The 27,407-nt window shown below is 36.8% G+C and overlaps 1 long non-coding RNA gene across 1 annotated transcript; it reads left to right on the plus strand.

Moving 5' to 3' along the window:
• Positions 1 to 911: 911 nt before the first annotated feature.
• Positions 912 to 3,060, plus strand: LOC122584666. Its single transcript, XR_006321575.1, has 2 exons — positions 912 to 1,317; positions 1,726 to 3,060. It is a non-coding gene; the product is annotated as an uncharacterized LOC122584666 (long non-coding RNA).
• The last annotated feature ends 24,347 nt before the right edge of the window (positions 3,061 to 27,407 follow it).

Genomic DNA, 27,407 nt, shown 5'->3' on the forward strand with positions numbered 1-27,407 from the left:
TTGAAGGTTGCCGAAATGAAGAAGAGAAAAAGGAAGGGAGAAAGAGTTTTTGAGAGAGAATAATAGTTGTGTGTGAAAAATGGTGTTTAGTGTGTGTTGGAGTGGTGAGTTCCAAGACTAATTGCATGTGAAATTTAAATTAGAAGTGTGTGTATGTGTGAGGGGGGGGGGGGGACGGCCATCGGGTGAATGAAAGGGCTTCTTTACCCTTTTTTTTGTATAATTATTTAGTAAGTATGTATGTGTATGTATATATTAGATGGGTATTTATTTTATAAGTGTAATATGTAGTTATTTGTTTATATAAGTTGATTAGTTAGTCTAGTGTACATATGTGTGTGTGTCGTGTATATATGTATGTATGTAACCATTTTTGTGTTTTTATTTTGTTACATGGCTCATTGGTTGCATTTTTGTATTTATAAAAGACTTGTATATATATATATATACTTATTATTGTTTAAGCATTTTCATGTACTTAAGGAGTTACAAATATTTTTATGATGTTCATGGCATTTTCATGACCAAAAGTTATTTAGTTGGCTGAATGATTAAATTGTTGGACATTTATTAGAATTTTGACCGTTAGCTCAACTTGTGAGACTCACTTTATTATTTATAACTTGATTAATCATCAATAAAAATTTTGTTCAATGACATTTTATTAAATTGAACTTAACACTAGCAATAGCTTTGGATTGCTAATTTAGGGGCATTATCTACTAGCTTCAAGTATAACTATGGCTTGCGGGATCATAGGCAACCTAACTAGCACGTATATAATATTTAAAAGGTAGGGTTGTTACAGTTGAACCCCAATTATATGCACTACTACACAAGTATAAATAGGACTCCCCAAATATAACCCACTTTTTTTTTAACTGGATCATATTAAGGCGTGTTGGAAAATCTAAAATAGGATTCCCCTAATAGAACCCGTTGTTCCTTTTCAACCGAGACATATTTGAGGCAACTTTTTTTTCCCTATGTAAACGACCAGGGCTTATCTTCATGGATATAGTAACCGGTTATCAGGAATGAAAAGGACCCGGTGTTACAATAAAGCCGAATTCTATTGACACCCAGTTTCTCATCGCAACGCATAAATTTTTATTTTATTTATCATCTTTTTTAATTTATTTAACATTTTCTTGTGATAATTTGTACTTGCATAGCAGCTGAGTCCACTATTAAAAACATTTATCCTCTTTTCCTTACTTCCATCTATCTATAAACCAAAAAAGACTAAATTATAAATTTATATATACCCAACGATCTTCTTGATTTTAGCAGAGCCAATATCCATCCTCTTCAATGGTATGTTTCTATTCTATATTTCATAATTATTTCATTCATTTTGATCTTAAATCTGTATAGTATATATGTACTTAGGTCATATATCCTATTGTTTGTCATCTACTCTTAGTTGTCAGATGTATATAATCTAGTAGTTAGGTTTGTTTGTAAGGGATGGAATGGTAACATGAATTGAATTGTAGATTATTAAGTTAAAAATGACTTGATGAAGAGTTATATCTTTTTCTATAAATTCAAGCCTATGCACCAGACTTTATTCTAAAGGGTTACCTCGGGTCCGGGCATTTGTTTGGCAGGTATTAAAAATGAAAATTAACACACCTATAAAAGATTAGGAATAGCTTAACAGTAGTAGTCTTATTAATCTTGACTTCATAACATTTTATCACAAATCTTTCTTAAATGCAGATGGAACATATGCACTGGATGTACAAAAATTAAACAGCACACTCCTCAATATATGTCGTCTTTGGAAGATTTTCTTAGATTTGCCAAAGATAATCGAGTGAATAAGGTCGAAAGTTATATTAGGTGTCCTTATGTAGATTGCAACAAGGACACCTAACAAAGTTATATGGAAAGTAGGATCGGAGGAGAAAGTTTTTGCCTGATCGATTGTTTGGGAGTGTGTTCGTAGTCGGGAAGCAAAAGTACCATGGGTGGATGTTATTTGGTTTTCTCATTGTATTCCTCGACATGCTTTTCACATGTGGCTCGTAGTGCAAGGTAAACTTCTTACTCAAGACAGAATTCTTACATGGAGTCCGTCGAGACGTAAGGATATGAACATGATATGTTGTCCTCTATGCAAGGCTAATTTTGATTCCCATCACCATCAGTTCTTTGAGTGTATGTATACTTCTCATATCTGGTCTTGTATTAGAGATATTGCTGGTATGCAGGTTATCCCACCTCATTTGGAGGCGATTTTGGATTGTCTCATTCCACGTGCTCATTCAAGGTCAGTCTCAAATGTAGTAGGGCGATTGATTGTTGTTGCTGCTACATACTACATATGGCAAGAACGTAACAGAAGACTTTTTGAGAACCATTCGCGCCCTCAAGACAGAATTCTTACATGGAGTCTGTCGAGACGTAAGGATATGAACATGATGTGTTGTCCTCTATGCAAGGCTGATTTTGATTCCCGTCACCATCAGTTCTTTGAGTGTATGTATACTTCTCATATCTGGTCTTGTATTAGAGATATTGCTGGTATGCAGGTTATCCCACCTCATTTGGAGGCGATTTTGGATTGGCTCATTCCACGTGCTCATTCAAGATCAGTCTCAAATGTAGTAGGGCTACATACTACATATGGCAAAAACGTAATAGAAGACTTTTTGAGAACCATTCGCGCCCTCCTGATGTAGTTCACGATATCATTATTTCAACGGTCCGATCAAGACTTATGCGGTTTAAATTCAAGAGATCTGCCGAAGTGGTGGCTAAATTGGCGTTATGGAATATCCTTGGAGAAAGCTTGTTTCAAGATGGCTAGTTATTCTTGAGTATTAAATTACTTTGTCTACTGTTTTCTATTTTACGTTGATAGTAGGCTAGATTACTAGCTATTGAGGTAAAATTGTATTACATATATAGGGCATGTCCTATATATGAACTAGTGTAGTATCTCTGCTACATTACTTTTACTTTAATTGTTGGGTATTTATAACAGCCACCGGGGAATTACCTTCCTCTTTACCCGTGCAGATTGCAACAATAACATGAAGTTTGCTGAGATAAGTGTAGTTCAATCACATTTGATTACGCGTGGGTTTATGCCAAACTATGTTTGCTGGTTTGAACACGGCGAATTATTAGTTGATCATAGCACATATGTAATTGATGGCAAGAATAATGATTTATCTATTAATGATGACGAGAATGGTAGTTTGCCTCTTTTTGATGATGGGAATGATGATTTACTTGATAATGATGATTTATATTTAAGTGAAGATGAGGATTATGATTTTTTTGGTAATGGCGCTATGGGTGATGATTTGTTTGGTAATGCCAATGAGAATGATGAACTTCAAGAATTGTTTATCGACTCCAAAAGGGATTTAAATGAAGTGTGTAAAGAATTTACCACATTCTCTGCAGTGTTGAAATTGTTTAACTTAAAATCAAACTATGGTTGGAGTGATAAAAGTTTCAAAGGTCTATTAGAGGTTTTGCATGACATGCTCCCCGAAGATAATGTTTTACCTGTTTCATTTCACGAAGCAAAAAAACTAATTTGTCCGATGGGAATGGAAGTTTAAAGAATAGATGCTTGTCGAAATGATTGTATATTGTATAGAAATGAATATGCAGATCTACATGAATGTATTAGATGTAGTGCATCAAGGTTTATAGTTAGACAACAAACGGATGAGAGTAGTGATGTGACAAAGAACCCCCCCCCCCCCCCGGCTAAAGTGTTGTGGTATTTTCGCATTGTCCCGAGGCTAAAACGGTTATTTGCAAATCCTAGAGATGGAAAATTGTTACGCTGGCATGCCGAGATTAGAAATTAAGACATGTGGTTGATTCCCCCCAATGGAGCAATATTGATTTTGATTTTCAAGAATTTGGTGCAGAGACTAGAAATTTACGGTTTGGACTTAGTTCTAACGGGATTAATTGTTAGGTTGAAAATCAACCAACTGTACAGAATTCTGAATTCATTCAGAATTAGTTCACTGAAGCTTCACTTTAGTTCAAGATCAACCTAATCTAAAAGCATTCATTCTGAAGTCGAATTCTAAAGTCGAAGACTGTAAAAGAGATTCATCTCAGAAGCAGAGCTCAGAGAAAATTCTACCAGATCAAAGACTTAAGCATCTCAGTGTAAAAGTATTTACAACACTTTTACACTGATTACGAGGAAGCCTTTTTACTTTATCTTTCTTTATCCAGTTAATAACATAACACCTGGTAAACTAATAGATTAAGTAAAAGGTTGGTAATAAAGTGTTAAATGTCACATCAAATAACTTTCACACTTAACCTTTAAAATGTACTTTTAAGGAATCAATTTGAAATCCTTAAATTGTATCCCAAGCACGTATTGTACGGACAAGTCCACATCAGCTTGGACTTTGTCTATAAATACAAGGCTTCCCACAAATTGCAAAATGTTGAAACTTTGGCATTGCAACTTGTGAGATATACTCTAAGTAATTCTTACGAGTATTTCCAAGTTATTAGAACACTTGTATTTCAAGGTTGTTTAGATATTTTCACAAGTGTGAGAATCTTTGTTCCGCAACAACCTTTGTATTTTGTTTATATAAATGAATAAAATACATTGAAAAATACATCGTGTCTCAATTGCCTAAATACTTGACTTTACATATTATTTATATAGTTTTAGCACTTTGTTTCTTGCATTTACTTTCAGTTGATATCCATATCTGGATCGTATTCTGAACTAGTCATTCTTCTAGTTCATAATTACTTGCCAATCGAGTTTTCTTGATATACTTGTCTTATTTATTGCCGTTCTCGTTATTCATCTTGTTGAAGGGACTCACATTTGGTATTAGAGCCTCAAGGTTAAATTTATAAATTTTACAACCTTTTGATCTCACAAGATGTCTGGCACCGAAGAAGCTAATCCTAATGTTAATGTTAATGCTAATAATCCACCACCACCTCCTATCAACAACAATATACCTTTGCACAATGTTCATGTCTATTTTCCAAACAATCCTGTTCCAAAGTTTGATGGGGACAGTGACACTTTCATAACATGGAAGGTGTGCATGTTAAAATATACTGTTGGCGTAGAAAGACATTTGACCACCATTATGAAAGAAGGTCCCTTTGTTCCTATGAATGCTTCAACTGTGGTCAGAAATGCTTATGGGACTCTTAGGCAGACACCTAAGGATAAGGATCATTGATCACAAGAGGATCATAGGCTGGTAGATCTTGATATTAAACTTCAAAATATGATTCTCTTCGCAGTTCCTGAAGATTTAAAACCCACTCTTGTCCTTCTTGAAAACTCTAAATTAATGTGGGAAGAACTGATGACACAGTTTGAAGGTACAAAGGAAACAATTGTCACAAGAAAAGTTGTTTTGAATAAAAAATATGAATCTTTCTTTGCTTACCCAAATGAAACTTTAACTCAAACTTACATCAGATTCACAAATCTGGTAAACCAATTGAAAGCTTTGGGTGTTGAAAATGACAAAGAAATTTTGTTAGAAAAATTTTATGATATTTTACCTTCTAAATGGGAAAGTTATGGTTCATGCTTCTACTAGTTCTGGAGTGGTTCAGTATTCTAAACCACATGGCACTTCTTTACTATCTTTTGAGAGTGAGAATTCAGACTCAGTGAAGAAGTTAGTGGCAGATTTGATGAAAACTGGTATATCTGATTATGCAACTCATGAGTGTGATGAAGATGACAATGATGTTCTGGTTGCCATGCTGGCTAAAACGTTTAATCGTTTTAAGGCCAAATCTAACAAATTTGGCAAAAATGCTTCCAGTGCTTCTATTGATAAGTCTAATCTTGAGTGCTTTAAGTGCGGAAAGAAAGGACATTTTATGAAGGAATACAGATCTAGTCAGCCCTCATCATCATACTCTACTCCTAACCCTATTTTTCAGAAATCTGACGATGTCTATAAGGCCAGGTACAAGAAATTGAAGGCCCATATAGCACTAATGGCACAAGAAGAATCCAACAAAAACAGCTGCATGGTGGCAGACTCAGAGAAATGGGAAGATTCTGATGTGTCTTCTGACGATGAAGAAGAAGTAAGGGGTATGTGTTTCATGGCTCGTAAAGATCAAGGTCATGTTGTCAAGTCTGATGTTGAATCTGGTCGTTGGGTGGATATAATCAAGAAGAAGGTTAGTACATTTGGTTTTGAAAGTAATGAGGAACAAAAACTGGATCTTTTAGTTCTGATTGAGGCCGACATTTCTTATGTTGAAACTGTGCGTTCAAAAAGTTTAAAAATGTTTGAAAATAAAGCCTCTGAACTGAATGCCAGTCAAGCCAGGCTAAAGGAACTAAAAGATGTTCAGTTGGCCCTGAAAAGTTATCAGTCTTTAGTAGCCAAACTGGAAGTTGGAAAAGAAGAGCTGAAATTGATTCTTGAAAAAGAACAAAAAATAATCAAATCATGGATGAAATCTCCAAACCCAGATGCTGCAATTAAAAACACGTTTTCAAATCTAGCATCTATAATCACTGATTTAGATGCTCTTCTAAAACAAATGCAACCTGAGAATTTTTTTAAAGAAATTGGCAAAACAAAGACAGTGACTGAATAGGCCCACGAACAATCTGAGGGTAATCTAAAGCACGTCAGACCAATGCTTCAGAAAAGAAGGCTCAGTTGAAAAAGCCATCCCCCCAGTCTTCATCCCAGGTTCCAAAAGTCAAGAAGAAGAAGAAAAATGTCTCCCCCACTGAGCTATCTACCTCAGATTCTGGTAGGATTCTGGTGTCTAAAGAAGAATCTATTTTGTTAAGGTTGGAAAGCCAATTTTAGTTGTTGGCTAGACAAGTGCAAAGCTGTAATGCACGTTTAAAATATGTTGAAAGCGCTCCTATACAACCCAAACAAAATGCTAAACATTTTTTGAAACAAATCAAACAAAAATCTGTAAAGAAAAAGGTTGAAACTCCTATCAAACAAACTATTTTTGTGTCATCTAAAGTGATGACTGAAATTCATTTTGATCCTTCTGTTCCTCCTGAACCAAAGAAATCTGAGACTGCTAAGGGAGATTCCAGTGAACCCATCAAAACATGGGTTCCCAATAAGAATTAATTTGTGTGAGTGTGTGCAGGGAGACCGAAAGAAGTATATATGGTATCTGGACAGTACTGCTGGCAGAACCATGACTGGTAACAAAACCATGCTGGAGGAATATAGGGTGCAAGAAGGGCCCTTAATAATGTCTGTTAATGATGGCAATGGACAAACTGAGGGATATGGTGTTTTGAATAACGGTCAAGTCAAATTCACAAGAGTTGCATATGTGAACGGTTTGAAATATAACCTGATCAGTGTCAGCTAACTCTGTGATTATGGCTTCAAGGTTTTATTTGATGTATCTCAAGGCACCATATTCAACAGGGATTGGAAGGTAGTAATGGTTGCACCAAGGAAAGGAAACATTTATGTCATTGATATGAAAATTTCACCCAGTGAACAATGCTTCTATACAAAGGAAGATGAGGACACAAACTAGTTGTGGCACAAGAGGTTATCCCATCTGAACTTCAAGAACATCAACAAATTGTCAAGAAAGCAACTCGCTGATGGGATACCACCATTATCTTTCAATAAAGACAAACCATGTCTAGGTTGTGAAATGGGAAAGAAGAAAAGAGCAACATTCAAGACCAAGCAAAATTTTAGCATCACTGAGCCTCTTCAGATGCTTCATATGAATCATTTTGGTCCTGTGAACGTTCAGACAAGAGCTGGAAAAAAAATACACCCTTGTAGATGTTGATGAATATTCAAGATATTGTTGGGTGATCTTCCTCAAAACCAAAGGTGAAGCTGCTGCTGAATTTATTGCCCTCATCAAGCAAATTGAACTCAAGCACAAACGAAAAGTACGTCAGCTCAGAAGTGATTATGGCACTGAATTCAGAAATTCCACTCTAAGTCCTTCTGCACTGACACTGACATATCTCAGAAGCCCATACACCAGAGCCGAATGGTGTAGTAGAAAGAAAGAATCTAACGCTGATAGAAGTTGCTAGAAGTATGTTGAACGAATCTAGTCTTCCCAAGAATTTCTAGGCTGAAGCTGTTGCAACTGCATGCTACACTCAGAACAGATCACTTTATGTCAAGAGACATAAGAAGACTTATAAGTCCCAACTCAATAGATGGTACTAACTGAAGACACCTCTATGTTGATGGTGAGAATTCATTGCAATATAAACACTGAACTGGAGACGACCAGTTGTAGTGAATGTATACCAAGTTCTTGGTTAGATTACTTAAAAGTGACAATAAGTAAATAAAAATGCAATAAATAAATACATTAAAGTAAATATGGCGAGAACAAGTTGTAATTTTCAAATGTATTTTATTTACTGATATTAAATAAAATACAAGGTTTTTGCGGAACCAAGATAATACATAAATGTAAATATCCTAACAACCTATGAAATACAATTGATCTATACTTGGAAATTCTCTTTCACAATCGAAACACTTAAAGTTGTGAAGTGTTCCTTTTTATGATTGAGAGAATATTGCACAAGTACACCAAGAATATTGCAAAAGTCTTAATATGCAAAGTTATATTCTTGTTGTGCAAAGACCTCTATTTATAGACAAAGTTGGCATTGGGATTCCAACTTTGTTGTATAGATATGGTTGACAGCATTTAAGGAAATTAGACGTGTTCCTTGAAATGTTTGATAAGGTAAGTCAAGATGTTACTTTATCCAATCTGCTTTATGTACTTTTGTACTTTAATCATAGACAAATGATATCGTTTGTATAAAGCTGCATAAAGCAAAAATGTCTTCCTCGTAAACAGTGTAAAGCATTGTAAAGACTTTAAACTGATGCTCTCCAGTTTCTGAGTAGAATGCCAAATGGGCTTCGCTGCCATCGTCATTCTCTATCTTCCACTTGTTGTCTTTGACGTCAATTGGAATGTCTTCAGTTCTGATCAGATCTCAACTGGAGGAAGTCTTCAGTTGCATTAACTGTACGCTGCAACTAGACTTCAATATATTTCTGGACAAATCTTATGTTTCTCCAGATGCAACTGGAGACTGGCCAGTTTAAACAAAACTGGACCTAACAAATTCCCCCTATTTGTCCTGAAATATTGCCAAGTCTTTTCAAGTTCTTGTATCTATACAAGTATGAACTTAATGGACTTGTTTGACCAAATCTAATCTAAGTTTCCAAGGCATTTTTGTAGATCATCAAAGGCTTTGGAATTTTCTTTTAAGTTTGTTAGATTTAATCTGTTATCTATCTTGTGGTTACAATCTGGCAACTTGTATATACATGATAAAATTACAAAAGTTACAAGAAGGTAAATAAAATTACAAGTAGATAACTGGAAGAAGAACTTAAACTGATGGCCATTCAACAGTTCTCCTCCTCTTAGCATCTGAAGAAATAGGTTGTCTATCTTCAGGATCAAAGTTCAATCTTTCCTCAACACTTTCTTTGAACTTGATCAGACTTTGAAGAACATAAACCCAACAATTCTCAACCTTGTTCTTATGTTGTCGTGCCTCCAACAGATTCACCATCTCAACCTGCTCAAAATGTCCATACTGATGAACATCAGGATTCTCAGTTGTGAGTAATGGTCCTTTGAAGTATTGAATGGTTACCACAAATTGCCTTCCTCCAGGTTTAATTAATACTTTAACTTCTGTGATTTTTCCTGGATGATATCTTCGCTAAAGAACTGCAGTTAAGTATGCACGTGCATCAGATTCATTGACTAGTTTGATCTGGGCAGTGCTCAGTTTTTGTACAGCAGCTCGGGTATATTCAGTGGATGGCTCATTGGGTTCCACCCAAGTTCTCAAGTTTGCATCCCTTGGCAAGGGTTTTAGATTTGATTTAATCTTGGACTTGGGTGGGTTCAATACTTGTTTAACAATCTTCTTTATATGCTCAGACCTCTTCAGAATCCCTTTAGCCCTAACTTCCTTGGCCTTCTCCACTGATATGTTTAAATTTCTAGCAGCATGTTCGGCTTCATCATCAGGATAGTCTTTGTCAAGATTGATTTCAATCATATCATTTACTAGTTCCACTATCCATGGGTCACTTTTGACCTTCCTGTATTGCTCCAGTGTGATGCCCAACAGATTGTGTAACGCCCTGCTATATGATAAAAATGTGAATTTCAAAAAAATTTCGACTTTAAACATAACACTGTTAATAAAATGCGGAAGCGGCTTTTTAAAATCCCAATTGATTCTTAACGGAACCAATAAAACATAATGAATGTCTTAAAAAGGTGTTACCAACCAGTATCATCACAATAATGTAAATGAAATCTACAATCAACCTCATTAAAGACAGTCAACATAATAAAAGCCAAAAAGCTAAATAAATAAGTCTACTTAAATAGTGCAACTATGGTTAACTATAGCCAATGTCCAAAAGCTCCAATAATAGCCACCTATCTTACAAGCAAGCTACCAGCCACTGATCGATGCCTACCCTGAGGGCACAACACATTTTCCACAAAACAAGTGTCAGCTATTAAAGCTGAGTAAGATAACAAGTTAGTATAAATAAAAGGATTGCCCATTAAATCACTATAATAAATCAACTCATGCATATATAAAGGCACAAACAACAAAACAACATAAACTGCATAATAAGGATTATCAAATCCTATAATGTGCTTAGCAATCCTCCATAATCACCAATATCCACATAACTGCTTAAGTTGCATAAATCACCAAAATTTATGCCATGATAAACTACATAAAAAGGTTGTGTGATGCGGCTAGATATCCAAATATGGAACCTTACACCCGACTTGATGGGTAGACCTTACGGTGGTCCATCTATGTCGTTATGGATAGGCATAACCAAATCCATGAGTATTCCGTTAACACCAGGTGGTCAACCAAGACACCCGAAATACTCTTAACACCAGGTTGTATTCACAAGAGAACCTGATCAGGGTCCCAAGTGACGCCATAGCACACTCCGCCTAAATAGACGTCATGTGGGTTAAGCTTAACTCTTACACCAATGCTCGAGACTTTCACCAAAAGATATATTACCTTTTACAGCTTCACAAACCACAAAACGAATAGTTTACCAAGCTTGTTTAATGTCTCCTTTTTCTTCTTTTTTTTCTTTCGCTCGCATGAAACCAAAGAAATAGTTTTATGTCTTTCGACTGCTCGACCAAGAAACCTCCACCAAATCAATGAATTGTATTTTTCTTATTATTGTAACAATGAGATTAATAAATCAAAAGGGTTTTGTGTCATTGTCCTTTGGCTTGCTCGACGAGAAATACACCACAAAAGTTATGTTTTGCCTTTCTATTTGTTGGTTCATTGCAATGGTGAGACACAACATGTTATAATTAATTACTTCATGATATGGCACAAAACAAGTTGATCATCTTCATTTATCTTCTTTTTTTGTGTGATTAAATTCGGAGGCTGCAAACCAAAAAGAAGATAACGTGGCTTTTCCTTTTTCCTTCTTCCAAATTGCAGCTAGACACTCATGACTCATGTACAACATATCAATTTGTTAAACTATTATATTTGGATTCCTATTTGTTTGACATCGCCTAGGATTAGAACCGATTAAAGAGAATATGGTATTCTCTTATTTTTCTTTTTGCTCGACGGCTACGTACAAAAGAATAGAGGATATGATATATTAGAGGGTTTGTTAATTGTGTTTAGAGATTAATATAAGTTTACCCTAAGCAGTAAGTACAACAAATAGAAGTTTTATTTATTTTTTAATAATCCAACACTTAAGCCCCCCGGTTACGTCGTCACTGACATGACAATTTTATCTAACTTCATTTATCGACCTCTCACATTTATACAACCAATACTGGGAATACATACGACTCTACAAACCTTATTAGTCGTTAATAATTAATTCTTACCACATATCGAATTGAATCTATATAATACTTGATATCACCTACATATTAATCTACACATTAATTAGCCACACATAAATGCACATCAAATTTCAATGTTCACACACCCATAACGACTTAGTGGAAACCTAAACAGTCTGACCAAATGGAAGGTCAACCTATCTAAAAATTTAGGATGTTACAATTATCCCCCTCTTGAAAGGATTCTGTCCTCGGAATCATTGGTCATGCAGACGAGCATCAAATAAGGCAGTCAGTACATGCAGACATGCATCAAATAAGACAGTCAGTACGTATTTAGTATTTTTAAGCACCACTATATCATATTAGCTTTACATTTATAAAGTACAAGCATCCGTACAGACTAGTATCTAAAGATAGTTGTTCAAAAGATCCATCAGGATGTTCAACAAAACCATAATGGATGACTCTTAAACTCTAGCAAAATAACTTCCATGTAACTGCTTCAATCTACCACTGTCTCCAGTAGGCCTCAAATTACTAGACTTCAGCGAGGTAGCCAGCCAAAATAGACATACATATATTACCAACATATGAGCAAATTATTACACCAAATCATCTCCTAAACTAGTTCTTTGTGTTCATCTGTTTTATATAAATTATAAGCCTACATTTTAGCTCCTAATAAATCTTTCAAATATATAGAGTTGTGAACCACATATACGTAAATAATGTATCCTCAGAAGACCACTGAATAATCCAAAGAAAAGAATAACTAAACTTAATATAAACCAAAAATTGCTCTACATAATTTATACTTCCATTATGCAAAAAGCAGCCCAAATCGGCATGTTAATTTCTCTCTAACCTTTTAAACTGAGCGAATTGCCTCTATAACTTCGTTCACATAGTTCTTTAGAATGTCTAATATGGGTACATATGAAATTAATGACCAAACCGTCTAGGATTCGACTTCTAGTAGCCAAACTTCAAACTTGCGAGATAGAAATATAACAACACAGCCTCGACCACTTAACAAAATTTATAATAAGTAAAAGAGAGTGAGGCAAAGAAAGACAGAGTGTTAAAACATCTAAATATTAACCATCTTAGAAACAAGGTTATACATCCATATATAGGGAAAAAAATGTAATTATTATTTCTTGTAATAACATTACTGCTTAAAAACAAGAACGACATATCGAAAGAGATTTAGGCAATAAATTTGACTTCTTATAAATTGAGCCTTATTACCATTTACAAACCTAATCTCCATTTTCCTTTTTAGTTTTGCAACCCAACAAGGACCTAACTCTTTGCCTAATTACTTGATCCAATTAATATGAACATAATATTAATAATCATTGACTATTCGACACCGTTTAACCAGATAAACACAAGGAGTTAGAAAGGACAACAATAGATTTTTGGGATTGAACCAAAACATTGCCACTGATGGTGTCTTGACTCAATTGAATAGCCTTAAGTATATCCAACTCATCTGGGGAGAGCCCAGTTGTAATACCTTCCTTTTCTTTTTCCTTGCCAGCTTTAGTTGTCAGTTTATCTAAAGCAATTGTATGTTCAGATACCTTGGTGGCTAATGTATCAAGACTGTCCCTCAACTGTTGATCTCAGATGCAATTGGAGTTAGATCAACCCAGGGCACGACAATCTTGGTGATCTCAGACATCACTTTTTCGATCAGTTGTTGGTCTCTGGCAGCCAAGGTATCTTCAATTTTCTGACCAACTGAAGTGGCCAACTGGTTACCATGCTCGGTTACATCCATACCAGGTTTTTCAACAAGATCTTTAACCTGTTTTTCCAATTCTTTCAAATCAACCTCTGAAGATCTAACAGTTATGCTCAGCAGGTTGGTTATAGAAGTAGAAACATTAGTCTGAGTTAGGTCAAAAGCCTCCCTTAATTATGTTGCCAGTTGATTGGAGCTGTTGACTAACTTATTGAGCTTCTTGAACACCAAGTCCTCATTATCAGAGAACTTGTTAACCCCCAAATTGACCACCTTTACAATCGTCAAGTGTTCCTTGTGGTATTTGGAGAGGGACTTGGTGTTTTTATCAAGTGTCTTTTGAATATCTTCTACCCTTGTATGAAGGTTCGAGATATCGGCTTGGAAAGACACGAACTGGCTATCCAGTGACGGAGGGGAAGGTGTCACTGGACCAGCTCTAAAGGCTATAAGTACAACTGGAGGAGGTAGAACAATAGTGGGTTATCCAGTTGTTGTAGCACCAGTTAAAGGAATCGGAGGGGTTGTAGAAGAAAGATCAGGAAAAACAAATAGGGAACCATCCTAAGAATGCTCAGGTGTGGTTCCCGGCGGTGGTAGGACATGCCTATTTCTAGGCACGAAGAGTGTGGTAAGTAGTGATCTGGAGGTATGTAATGGAATTTCTGCAAGTGTGCAAAAATCTGGGGAAACTGAAACTGATGGTTCTAGGGGCTCATCAGATTAGGAAGGGAGCTGATCATGTATAGATGCATCAGCCATTTCCTGATCAGATTGTGTCTCATCTGAATCCGAAGATTCGAGCTGAAAGTCACCCACATTCATGCCTAGATCCATGAATGATAGGGGTGGCTGAACAAGTTGTTCAGACTCCTGATGACCAGTTTCGGTTGCCTGAATGGTTTCATTAGTTTGTGGTTCAGTTGTCGAAACAAATTCACCTTGGATTGAGGTCACTGGGGTTGCCTCAGTAGTGGTTTCTCTATCCTCAACCAAATCATCATCGGCTGAAGAGATTTGAACCTCAGTCTCTAGTAGTGACTGGCCAGAGACGTCGTCAGTTCATGCAATAAAAATGTCAGAAATTTGGTTCTGCAAGGGAAGTGCTGACACAGACTCTAATCTGGGTTATCTTGACCCAGTAATCTCTTCACCACCCTCTCCTACAGAAATTTCAAGGGTGGTTGCTTGTTGAGTTCCCATTTAACTATCTTCAGTATCCTGTTGGGAGGAAACTGGAGGGCTAGCAAGGTTTCTACTGTCAGTGGCAAGTGCTGACCTTTTCCTAAGACGATGTGTATGTTTTGCCTTTTTGACTACCTGGAGACCTGTTGGGAGGTCTCTAGTGACAGTGGAAGGAACTGACAAGCTGGAGCTGGAGGGGTTAGACTATAGCCCAGGTTCGGCAACTGTCACATGTCTAGCAGACGAACCGGTGGGTCCCTCATTGTTTTGAGGCCCACCCAGCTGTCTTTCAGACTCACCTGGTATTGGTGCATCGGTTTTAACGAATGCCAGCTGCATTCTTTCAGGAATCTCAACCTCACCAGCTTCAGATTGAAGTGAGTCAAGATTCCTCAACAAATCTGGGACAGTGAAGGGAGAAGTAGTATCCTTGTATTGGTCACTGCCCAAGATAAGTTTGAAACAAAAAGAGAGATACCTGGAGAAGGGGATGCAAAATCCCTTGTGCCCTTCAGATTCTACACCGAACTTCTGAATAGGATGTTAGCAAAGTCTACTCTCAGTCCGTTCCACAAGCAGTAGGCCATTTCTGCTTGTGAGGAGTTTATCTGGTCCAATCCATCAGAACTTCCACCCATACTTTCTACCAGATGAATAAAAAAGTACCTCTAGGATGGTGTAAGGCCCTTCATTGTCATGGCACCTTTTGTTTTCAAGATACCATTTTCTAGATACTCCTTGTGACCCATTTCAAGGAGAATTTGTCTAAAATTGATATTTTGAGGGACAACTACTGGTGACTCTCCAGGTCTCAAGTAGTTCAGATTAAGTGTGTCCCTTAATGTTTCTGCAGATATGGTACACTCAACTGTTCCACTTTTAAGAGTGAAGGTGATAGCTAAACAGTCTTCATTGATTTTGGCCGTGTACCAAAATTCACACAAGTAATCATGAAATATCTTGTGTGGATTAGCAGAGAAGGATGAGCCAATAAGAGAATCTTTTAAGAATTTTCATATTCTCCCAATCAGGGTATTGACCTCCTGGGTTCCCACCAAACTAGCCAAAGGATTATTTGGATTTAGTTTGATTGAGTTAAGGTTTGATTGGGCACCAGATGCTTGTTTAACATCTAGTGTTGGAGCATATGGATCAGAAAGCAGATTTATATCTTTGCTGCGGGATGATTTAGGAGCCATTTTACTATATGATAAAATTGAAACTATATTGAATTTAGGAATTAGGTTTTTGATTTATTGAAAAGAGTGAGAAATGAAGCAATTGTTGATGATTTGAATTGAATGAAGGAATGTGAAAAATAGTAAATGAGTTTTGGAGTAAATAAGGGGTATATATAGGTTGTAATCACAATCCCAATGAAGTACCAAAATATTTTATTGCCAAAATTCAATCTTTAAGATATTTTGTTAAAAATGAGTTTGAATTTTGAAACAAAACATTTAATCTCCGTGTCAGCATTAAATGCTACGACGGCTTGTATACCCGCTCGCCCACTAACTTTTCACAATCCCCATAAAAAGTGCATCTTTTTACAACATGGTGATGATACGTCATGTGACAGTTGTGAGTGGGTTAAAACACTCGAGTACCATCACGTGTCACAAAAATTGAAGTGTTCCACTTGTTATGAAAATCTGGTTAACCTCCAGTTTTAAGACAAGACCAAACGTTTACACTAAAGGAATAGTCCAGTGCCAGTTTCAACTGGAGAGATCTCCAGCTGTGTAGATGCAGATTCGTTGTGACAATCACAACATAGATTTAATTATCGTTTATGTTTTAGGAACTATGATTGTAATCATTTAAATAAGAACTTGTGTTGATATTTAATGATTACGTTTGAACTTCAATATTTTATCTGTTTGTGTTTTGTATTGTGTTTGTGTGTTATATATTGTTTTGCAGGTACAAGAACATAGAACCAAGGTTTATAAGTATCGTAGAATACTTAAACGATGGTTGGATGTTGTGTACGAGCCAAACGAATTCAAGCAAAGGACCAAAGGGACGATCCTCGTGCTGACGTCATCAGCACATAGGATTACCCTCGTGCTGACGTCAGCACGAGGTGAATTGGTTTATTGTTAATTCGGGCCTAATACATCGATTAAGGCCTAAACCCACACGAACCAATACTCTTCTAGTATAAATACAAACCTATTCTATGAAATTAGGTAATTGATTTGAGATCTTTTGAGGGAATTGTTCACGAATTTATGAATTCGTTTAACTTGTTGCTCGTGTGACCTCCTACACGAACCAAAAGCTTCGTGCATCTCCTTAGGTTGATTAATTACTCATTAATCAGCAAAAGGCAATAGCAATCTAGTTATCTCAAGAGGATTCCGCACTCTTGACATCACGAATCACATCTTATTACGATCCACGCAACAATAGGGTACCTTACAAGTGGTATCAGAGCCCTAAGGTTGATTAACAAAAGGTGTGAGATCGTTTGATTGGCTATTGATTGCAAATTTGTTTCAAAATTTGTGTTAATTAGCATTTTCGTGCTCTTCTTCGTGTAACCTCGTGCATACATCAGCACGAGGTGTACTTCGTGTTCGTGCTTACGTCACCCAGTTGACTTCGTGTTCAATTCGTGCTACGTCAGTGCGAACTGCTCTTCGTGCTACAGATCGTGACAATTGTACTTCGTGTCACGTGTACTTCGTGCGATCCTTGTGTGACTTCGTGCCACGCATCCTTTTTGTGTTATTTCGTTTAATTTGATTTCAAAAGATTCGAAATGACTACCATACCAGCTGCCGCAAATTCACCAAATGCCCTACTCATCAGCCAGATGATCATGCACAATCATGAGGTTGGTCGGGGTAATACACCTCCAAAGGTTTTCTTTATGGAAAATTATTGGATATGGAAGAGACGATTTGAAGACTACATTTGTCTCACTGATATGGACATGTGGCTTGTGATAACTGAAGGTTTTGATTGGCCTTCTTATGAGAAGAATGGAGTGATCGGTAGGTATACTTATGCTGATATGCAGATTGAAGAACGAAAAAGATACGCAATTGAGGGAAAGGCCTTGTCCACTCTTACTATGGCCTTACCTCAAGATAGTGTACACTTGTTCAAGAAATACACTACTTCAAAAGATTTATGGGACGCTCTTGAAAGATATTGTGAAGGCGATGTAACCTTGAAGAAAAATCGTATCAAACTTCTGAAGCGCCAATATGAATACTCAGAAACTGAAAGCCTAATATTGGATATTTCCATGTATTTGGATGTCTAGTATACATTCTGAATGCTTCCAGCAAATTGGGCAAGTTTGATGCCAAGGCTGATGAAGGTAATTTTTTAGGATATTCAACAATTCGCAAAGCCTTTAGAGTCTACAACAAAAGACTTGAAAAGGTTGATGAATCAATTCATGTTACCTTTGATTAATCAAATTCTGCAATCTTTAATAAACCAGTTTCTGAACCACCCTAGTTTCTGAACCACCTTCAGAAGGTCCTATCAGTTGCGGTGAATCTGATCACAATCTTCAATCTGATCAATCACCTAAACGTGTTTCTGATCATCTCAGTTTAGAACCAATTAATATTCAGCAAAGCAACACTCCATTTTATCCTCCATTCAGAAATGACTATTGGAGTAGATGTGTGTGCTGCTCCTTAGATATCAGTCTCCACTGAAGTACCTCAGAATGAAGAATTTCATGATGCAAATCGTGATTTACAAGATGATGAGACTGAAATAGTCTATTCTGAAGCATCTCCTGAAGTAAACCAGAGGAGTTCTTGCACTGATATCATTGTTCATCCTGGTCATTACTCTAAGTGGACTCGATCACATCCAATTGATCAAGTTATTGGCGATCCAAGTAGAGGGGTTCAGACCAGAGGAGCCACAAGCAATCAATGCTTAAATGTCAACTTCTTATCACTGATAGAACCGAAGAAGATTGACGAGTCTATGAAAGATCCAAGTTAGGTTGAAGCCATGCAAGAGGAGCTTAACCAATTTGAGAGGAACAATGTTTGGGAGCTTGTTCCATGTCCCAGCAATCTGAAGAAAGAACCAACTGGGACAAGATGGGTCTTTCGTAACAAGGTGGATGAAGATGGCCATGTGATAAGAAATAAGGCAAGACTAGTTGCAAAGGGCTATGCACAAGAAGAAGGAGTTGATTTTGATGAGACTTTTGCACCAGTTGCTAGACTTGAAGCTATCAGAATATTCTTAGCATTTGCAGCTCATCATGAGTTCAAAGTCTATCAGATGGATGTTAAAAGTGCATTTCTGAATGGAGAATTGGAAGAAGTCGTGTATGTTTGTCAACCACCAGGATTTGAAAGCAAAGAAAAACCTCACTAGGTGTATAGGCTGAACAAAGCCTTATATGGTCTGAGCCAAGCACCTAGAGCCTGGTATGATACTCTAACTCGACATCATTTAGATAATGGTTTTAAACGGGGTGCAATAGATAACACTTTATTCATCTTGCATGAGAAAAGTGATATCTTACTTGTACAAGTTTATGTTGATGATATTATGTTTGGTTATACAAATGAAAAATTATGTGACAAGTTTTCTGAAATTATGTCTTCTAAGTATGAAATGAGTATGATGGGTGAATTAACATATTTCTTGGGTCTTCAAGTTAAACAGACCAAAGATGGTATTTTTATAAATCAAGAAAAATATGTTAGAGATTTATTAAAGAAATATCAATTTGATTCTGTCTCATCCAAAGATACTCCAATTTCTGCACCGTTAACTTTGGACTCATATCCTAATGGAAAACCGGTTGATCCCACAAAATATCGTGGTATGATGGGATCACTTATGTACTTAACTGCAAGTAGACCAGACATAATGTTTGCAACATGTCTTTGTGCACGATTTCAATCTGATCCCAGGGAAGCACACCAGAATGCTGTGAAACGTATTTTCAGATACCTTAAAGGTGTCCCCAGACTAGGTCTTTGGTATCCTAAAGGCTCAAGTCTAGATCTCATGGGCTATTCAGATTCTGATCATGCAGGTCGTAAGATAGATAGGAAAACTATCACAGGTGGTTGTCATTTCCTTGGTCGCAAATTAGTTAGTTGGACGAGCAATAAGCAGACTGCAATTTCATTATCCACAGCTGTAGCTGAATACATTTCTGCAGCAAGTTGTTGTGCTCAGATTTTATGGATGAAGAACCAACTAACTGATTATGGTGTTGAATATACCAGAACTCCAATCTTTTGTGATAACACAAGTGCCATCGCAATATCTCACAATCCTGTCATGCACTCCAAGACCAAGCATATCGACCTCAGGTATCATTTCATTTGTGATCATATTATAAAAGGTGATATTGAAATTCATTTCATTCCCACTGATAAACAACTGGCTGATGTGTTTAGAAAACCTTTAGATGTCAAAACTTTTAAACACCTCATCAGCGAGTTAGGAATGCTAAATCCTGTGTAGCATTTCAAGGGAAATTGACAAAAATATTTTTGCGAGTAAAGGAAATTTTTCTCTGAGGGAGAATTTTTGCCTCAGAAAATATTTTGTCTTAAATGGCTTAGAATCTGAGAAGACTTCAGATTTTTAGAAAATGAGATGGTTCAGATTGCACTTACTTAACCTCTCTCAGAATTTAATAAATCAAATCTGAAGTGAATCATAACCTTTTATTTTATAAATGATACTTGGTTGGCAAGTGGACACGTGATTTAACGTGTAAAGATACCTTTTTTTGCAGACGTGTCATACCATTTGCGCCGTACAGAAAAATGATCATTGTTTTTATATTAAAAACGGTTGAATACTTTTGGAAAATGTGGGGTCATGGCCATTGTTGCATTAAATGCGGACGTATAACCAAAAATTATTTCGAATTTCAAACCCGATCAAAATTACTTTTAATAAAATATCAATATATTTTATTTGGTTTGAAATTCAAAATCCTTTTTATTTATTTTCTTTGGAAATCTCTTCGTATTCCCTTCGAAAATATAAATACCTTTTTCCAAAAATATTCTTTCATTTATTTCATTTTTCATTTACTCTCCAATCATTCATTCTCTCTCATTCTCTCTTCCTTCAAACACTCAAACCCTAAATTTTCAAATATCACTTTCAGTTTTCCCATGTAGAAATTAAAATGGCTAAACCATCGCAAGCCAAATCACCCATCACCTTTGATTACAATCCTCCAAAACCTGCAGTCAAACGTGGATCTAACTGGCCAAAAGATTTTGAACCTAGTGCCATTAGGTTCAACATGAATAACTTCAGGGCGACATTAAATGCCAAATCAAAAACTCTAATGGGGAGGATAAATAAATTTTTAGAAGAGTGTCCTCTCCACTATGCCTTGACTGCAGATCCTCAAGTCTTGTATCATAGATACTTGCTTGAATTTCGGTACACTGCTGAAGTAAGCAAGGATGATAAATCCATTGCTTTTACATTGAATAAAGGCACTAGGCAGTGTGTCATTTCATTTGATGGGTTCAGAGAGGCCCTTCATTTGAATTATCGCAGACCTCCCGCTGTATATTCAAAAAGATTGAAAGGGGTGAACTTCAGGGAGGTTCTATACGAAATGGGTCATGATGGTATGTTGGATGAAGATGGAAACCTGAAGACTTCTGGTCATATTTTTATGTCAGGTTTCAATAACTGTTGGAGGTATTTTTGGACCCAGATCGTTGAGTGCCTTGGGGGGAATTATGGTGGCTTGGACCAGATTTCCATCATCCAAGTTGAAATGGGATATTACTTGTGGAATGGGATAGAAGTGGACTTTGCTGAGATGCTCTTCTCTCAGCTTGTTGCAAAATTGAAAGGAAAAAGAAGTCCACACATTTCTTTCCCTAGGTTTCTAAGCATCTGCTTCATGCAAATCCTGGGCGATGCGTATTCTGAAGGGGGACCTGAGCAGTCAGCAACTGAGTTCTGAAAGGACTTGTACAAAGCGTCTACATCTGAGGTAGAGCCTGAACTCACTTCTGCAATGCTTCAGGTATTTTCTAAAACTGACGCAGCAACCAGCTGGCTTAGAAAGGTCACTAGCGGGTCGCAAAAGAATGCGAGACCCACCGGTGCACCTGGTGACAAATTATTGAGGTTGGTTAAACCAAACCAGCCTCAACCACCCAGTCACCACCCCCATCCGATGACCAACCTGAGGATCTCCCAAAAGATCCCTCAGGATCTCCAAAGGGCTTATTGAAACGACGAAAATATAAGAAGTCCTCACAGCCCAAGGACACTAGCACTGAAGCACACCCTTCTGGTACCTCCCAAAAGGAACCAGAAGAATCGAGTCAAAGAGAAACTCCACAAGCAACCATCTGCGAAATTTCTTTAGGTAGAGATGGAGAAGGTAATATAAGTGAGCCAGCCCAAGCACTTACTTCACAAATCTTACACTCTTCTGCAGCACGAACCAATGAAGATTCTGGTGAGACACCACTGGAATCTGAGGTTCCACACTCTACCGCCGATGATGTTTCTCTTGATCAAGGCACAAGAGTTACTGAGGCAACCCTAGTGTCTACCTTTTCTGGTAACATCATTACTGCTAGTGACGATGCATCTACTCTTGGAGTAGTTGTTGAACTAGCATCTGGAACTGGAACCAGTGGTCAGGTCCAGCACATATCTGATCAGGGTGAGGTCTTGGCTTCATTCTGGGATGAAGATGAGCCACTTCAGGGGAATCTTGATTCCCTTGCTGACTTTGAGTTTGATGAGGACCTATTGGAGGAGAACCAGTCGTCTGGTTCTGAGCCAACCTTCAACCTCGCAAACGTCCAACCTCCCACAGAAAATCCAAATGTTGAACAACCATATATCCATCCACCAATTTCACATCAACACCCCTTGTTTGCTGAAGGCTCAACTCCTGCATATATCACATCCCCAACCTTCCAACCTCAACTTCAACATTTACACCCCCAAATTCACAATATTCCACCTCAAAGGACTTACGATGTGCCAGAAGAGCAAGGAAAAGACTTGGACTCAGCAACCGAATTTGAGGGTCCATCTGATGTACAATTGGAGAAAACTCTTGCTGGCCTTCGTACTTTGCCTTTCATTGCTTCTGCTTCTACACAACCACCACCTCCTTTGAGTGTGGAAGCACAGTTAGAGAAGAATAATACCGAAGTCCAAAGCCTACTTGTCAAGGTGGAGGACTTATCTAAATCTCTAACTGCCAACACCAGGTCCCTGAATGATTTGAAAGGTGCTCAGATATTTCTTGGTACTGAGTTCACCAAGGTAGATGGAAATGAAGCACTGGTGGGTGGGAAGCTTAATGAACTTGTGATGGCTTGTAACAGAATCAGCTCAGCCATCAGAGAAGCCTTCAAGCTGACCAAGAGAGATGTTCAGACCTCTGTTGTTGCAAATCTGACATCTAGTGTAGAATTAATATAGAATGAAGTCTTGGCAGTTGGTAAGGAGGTGAATGAGTTGGTGAAAAAGCATGGGGTGGATGATGTAATTGAGAAGGTGCATTTGGAGTTGTCTCAGAATCTTGCAACACAATTGACAACTGCCATTGCAGCCAAGTTTAAGGAAAGGGTCAAAGAGATGGTCGAAGAATTCACTACAAAGGCAAATGAAAGAGTTGACAAGGCTGTTGAGGAAATTAAGAATTCTGTGTTCACTCTTGACAAAACTGTCCAAGGCCAGTCTCAAAAACTAGATGATATTCTGACCCTCCTCAGGAAGGAGCTTGCAGCTGTTGTTCCTCCCCCCCCCCCCCCCCCCCCCCATCATTTTCTGAAGATGATAGAAAAGTGTTGAAGGAATTACTTGAGCATGAGAAGCTAAACCTCAACTCTTCATTCAGATTAAGGGCTCAATTTTCTACCATGTCGAAGGGAATTTCTGATAGCATCACACAACAGAGTTGGAAACCTCTTAAAAGCATGCAATCTGCCATTGAATTATACTCGAAGATGCCTGCAGAGGTCTCCAAAGGGGAAAGTGATGTGCCTATTGGATTATTGTCTAGTTCCTAAGAGTTAATTGAAGCAACCAAGAAGCAATCTGAGGCTGAGGGGGAGCTGCAGAAGAAACAAGCTGAACCACAACCTTCTGAGCCTGCAAAGAAAGATAAAGGAAAAGCTTAGATGGTTGAAGAACCCAAGAAGAAAGGATCAAAGGGTTCTGGTTTAGTTGTTGGTGAAAATGTGGATGAGCAAGGTTTTCTGCTTACTGACCCAAAAGTTGATGAAAACAAGTTGAAAACCTTGCAGAAACAAGTGTCAAATTAGTTCATTGCCTTTAGAGAAAACAATCTGAGAGAAAGAGAACAACATCAGAAGATGGGAACTCTTGATCACATTGATGTTGCAGCTCTTGGTCTCTCATTGGAGAGATATCAGAAAATCAAGGAAGATGCAAGAGTGCAGAAGGCCGTGGCTGACATGAGTGAGTATGAATATGGGGTTAATTACTCAACTCTGGAACAAAAGCTGGACCATCTCACCTTTCAGATGTCCATTGAAGACTTGGTGAAAAATAGAGCAAAGGAGATGGAAAATAAAAAGAAAAACATTCTGGCCGAAGTTCTGAAGGTTGAGAAGTTGTTGTCAAAACCCCCCTCTAAGCCCAAAGTGACTGGACCAAAAAGCTCAAGAAAGAGTGTTCGTGATGCGGATCTCTCTACATTTGTATCAATGCCTAAAGGTGCTGCAGAATTACAAAAGAAAGCTGAAATGGCTTAGTATGAGCATTATCTGAAGCATCGATCTCATCCTGCCAAAATCACTGATGTAGAAATTACAAAGGAGGATGGATTAAGGTTGTTTGATATGGTGGTTTCAAGAGAAGGAAGGGTTCCATCAGAATATAATCAGGTTTCAGTGCACGAATTCGGGATCTCTGAACACAAGGAAATGATCCCAATTCTGAGGGCGAAGCCAAAGTCTCATTTAATTGGTGCATTCTTAAAGAAGATTCAACTGAAGCTGCAGGCTCAAGGACTGCAAAGAAGTAGTTTTCACTCTGAGATTATCATGTACTTGTAAATATTTTCTATTTTATGTACTTGTAACATTTTCTCAAAGTCTGTACTGTATATATATGTTGCAAGCCATTCACAACAAGTAGATGAGAGGTTTAAGTTAGAATTTACACAAGTTAAAATTCTAACGAATCAATGATCTATAAGATGTCCTTAGAAAATTTTCATTCAACTTAAACGAAATTTGCATTTTAGACTTACAAACATGTATAGATAGAAGTCTAAAAATGCATGTAATATTTCAGAACAAATAGGGGAAACTTGTTAGGTCGAAAATCGACCAAGTATAATTTGTTCGAAAATATTGAAGTTCTGGAAAAGATACTGGTACAGAAATTCTGAGACACCTATCAGAATTAGTTCTCTGAAGCTTCACCTCAGATCAAGATCAATACATTTGAAGACGTTCATTCTGAAGTCGAAGACTGAAGACTGAAGAAGGAAAACTTCTGAGAAGCAGAGCTCTGAGAAGATTCCATCTGATTGAAGATCTGAAGGATCTCAGTGAAAAAGTATTTACAACACTTTTTCACTGATTACGAGGAAGCCTTTTGCAGCCTTTAACTACCTTTACCCGGTTAATAACTTTACACCTGGTATTGTGATAGTTTTAGCAAAAGGTTGGGAATAAAGTATGTCAAGTCACATCAAAGAAACTTACATACTTTACCTTAAACAAACATGTTATGGATTTGTCCTACAAATCCATAAATGCACCCAACCATATTTGTACGACATTTGCCATGTCATCAAGACATGTTTGCCTATAAATATAAGACTTCTCACACTTGCAAATTGCTTGGAACTTTAGCATTGCAACGTGTGATATATACTCTAAGTAAACTTACGAGTATTTCCTTGTTGTTTAGATCATTTGTATTTCAAGGTTGTTTAGATACTTTCACAGTTGTGGATTATCTTTGTTCCGCAACAATCTTTGTATTTTGTTTATAGAAATAAATAAAATACTTTGAAAAATACATCTCTACTCTTTGCCATAATACTTGATTATATATTATATTTATATAGTTTCAAGCACTTGTTCTTTAATGTTCATATCCATTATCTGGATCGTAATTCTAAACTAGTCTTCATCTAGATTAGAATTACTTGCCAGTCGGGTTACTTGATATAATCATTAAATTGTTATACAGTTGTTATATCTTGTACTCGTCTAACATCTTGTGTAAGTGGACTCACACTCCCCCCCCCCCCTCTCTTTTCTCTCTTAGTTTCAGCAGGAAAAAGGCAATAAAAAATCAACTTAAACTTATACTAATAATAAGGGTTTAGATTAGATGAAGAAAGGGTTATTGTAAGCAAGGTTTAAGTGTTAATATAAGGTTTGAATAAGGGTTATTTGGAGCTATATAGGCCACGAAAAATCTGCATCTTTTCATCTCCAAAAGTGTTCTTCAAGGGTATATATCTTCATCCTTTTTACTAGATTAATCTTGTTCTTGTTGTATATTAAAAGGTTTCATCAAAAGTTCATGTTTTCTTTATGTTTTCTTTCAAACATGCACTTGATGGGGGCAAAGTTGATAGGATCTTTCTTTCCATGTTCATGCATGTTGAATCAATGAAGAAAGATCCAAGGATTCAACTAGTTTAAGACCCAAAAGTGTAGTTATAGATTATATAGCTTTTAAAGTAGTTTTTCCTTTGAAAGATGGTCATGTTTTTATACATTTTGAAGTTCTTTTTTCTGGAAAATTTATGAAAAATATGTACTTTGTTGTTGAAATGTTGGATCTATAAAAGGTTACATCAAAAGTGTTGAGATATGTTGATAGTTGTAAGATAATCTTTTTGCATGAAATGATGGACATGTTTTATATAATTTTTATGTTCATATTTCTGGAATTTTTTTGGAATTTTTCATAAAAGTGTGTTTTTATGTTGATGGATTATAGATGGATAAAGATTCATTATTCTTGCATGCTTGTTAGATTTAAAAAGGTTGGATCTTTTGTTGAATCATGAGATGAGGCTAGGCTTGTTCTAAGTGAAAAATAGGTTAAAAGTTATGTTAATATTCTGGAAAAATTTGTAAAATATCAAGGATATAAAGCTTGAATCAAAACTTGTTAAAATATGCTTGAAATCGTAAACTAAAAGCTTGCAAAAATGCATTTTGAGCACACACATGCACCACAATCTTTTGAACATGAAACCATGACAAACCTACTAGAAATAAGTTATTTAATATGTATATAACTCAAGTCATATGACTCATGGCAATAACAAGCTCAAAAATCACCTTTTCAGATTAATTAATCACTAACCGAAAGCACAAATTTGCACATATCACACCACCACCACTACCACGACTTGAACTATCAAATTATGATGAACTTTCTGGAAATTTTGAAACAAGGACAAAAATCCAATTGGAAGTACTTAAATTGCTTGAGAAATGAGGCTTAAAACACGTTTTCGGTAAACGATTTTTAATCATAAAGTCCTCAAATAAGCAAGACACAAGAGAGGTTGAAATTATATGAATTTCACATGTTAAAAGTTTCCTAGAAA

Source organism: Erigeron canadensis, chromosome 1 (genome assembly GCF_010389155.1).
Source record: "Erigeron canadensis isolate Cc75 chromosome 1, C_canadensis_v1, whole genome shotgun sequence".
In the NCBI taxonomy this organism is placed as follows: Eukaryota; Viridiplantae; Streptophyta; class Magnoliopsida; order Asterales; family Asteraceae; genus Erigeron; species Erigeron canadensis.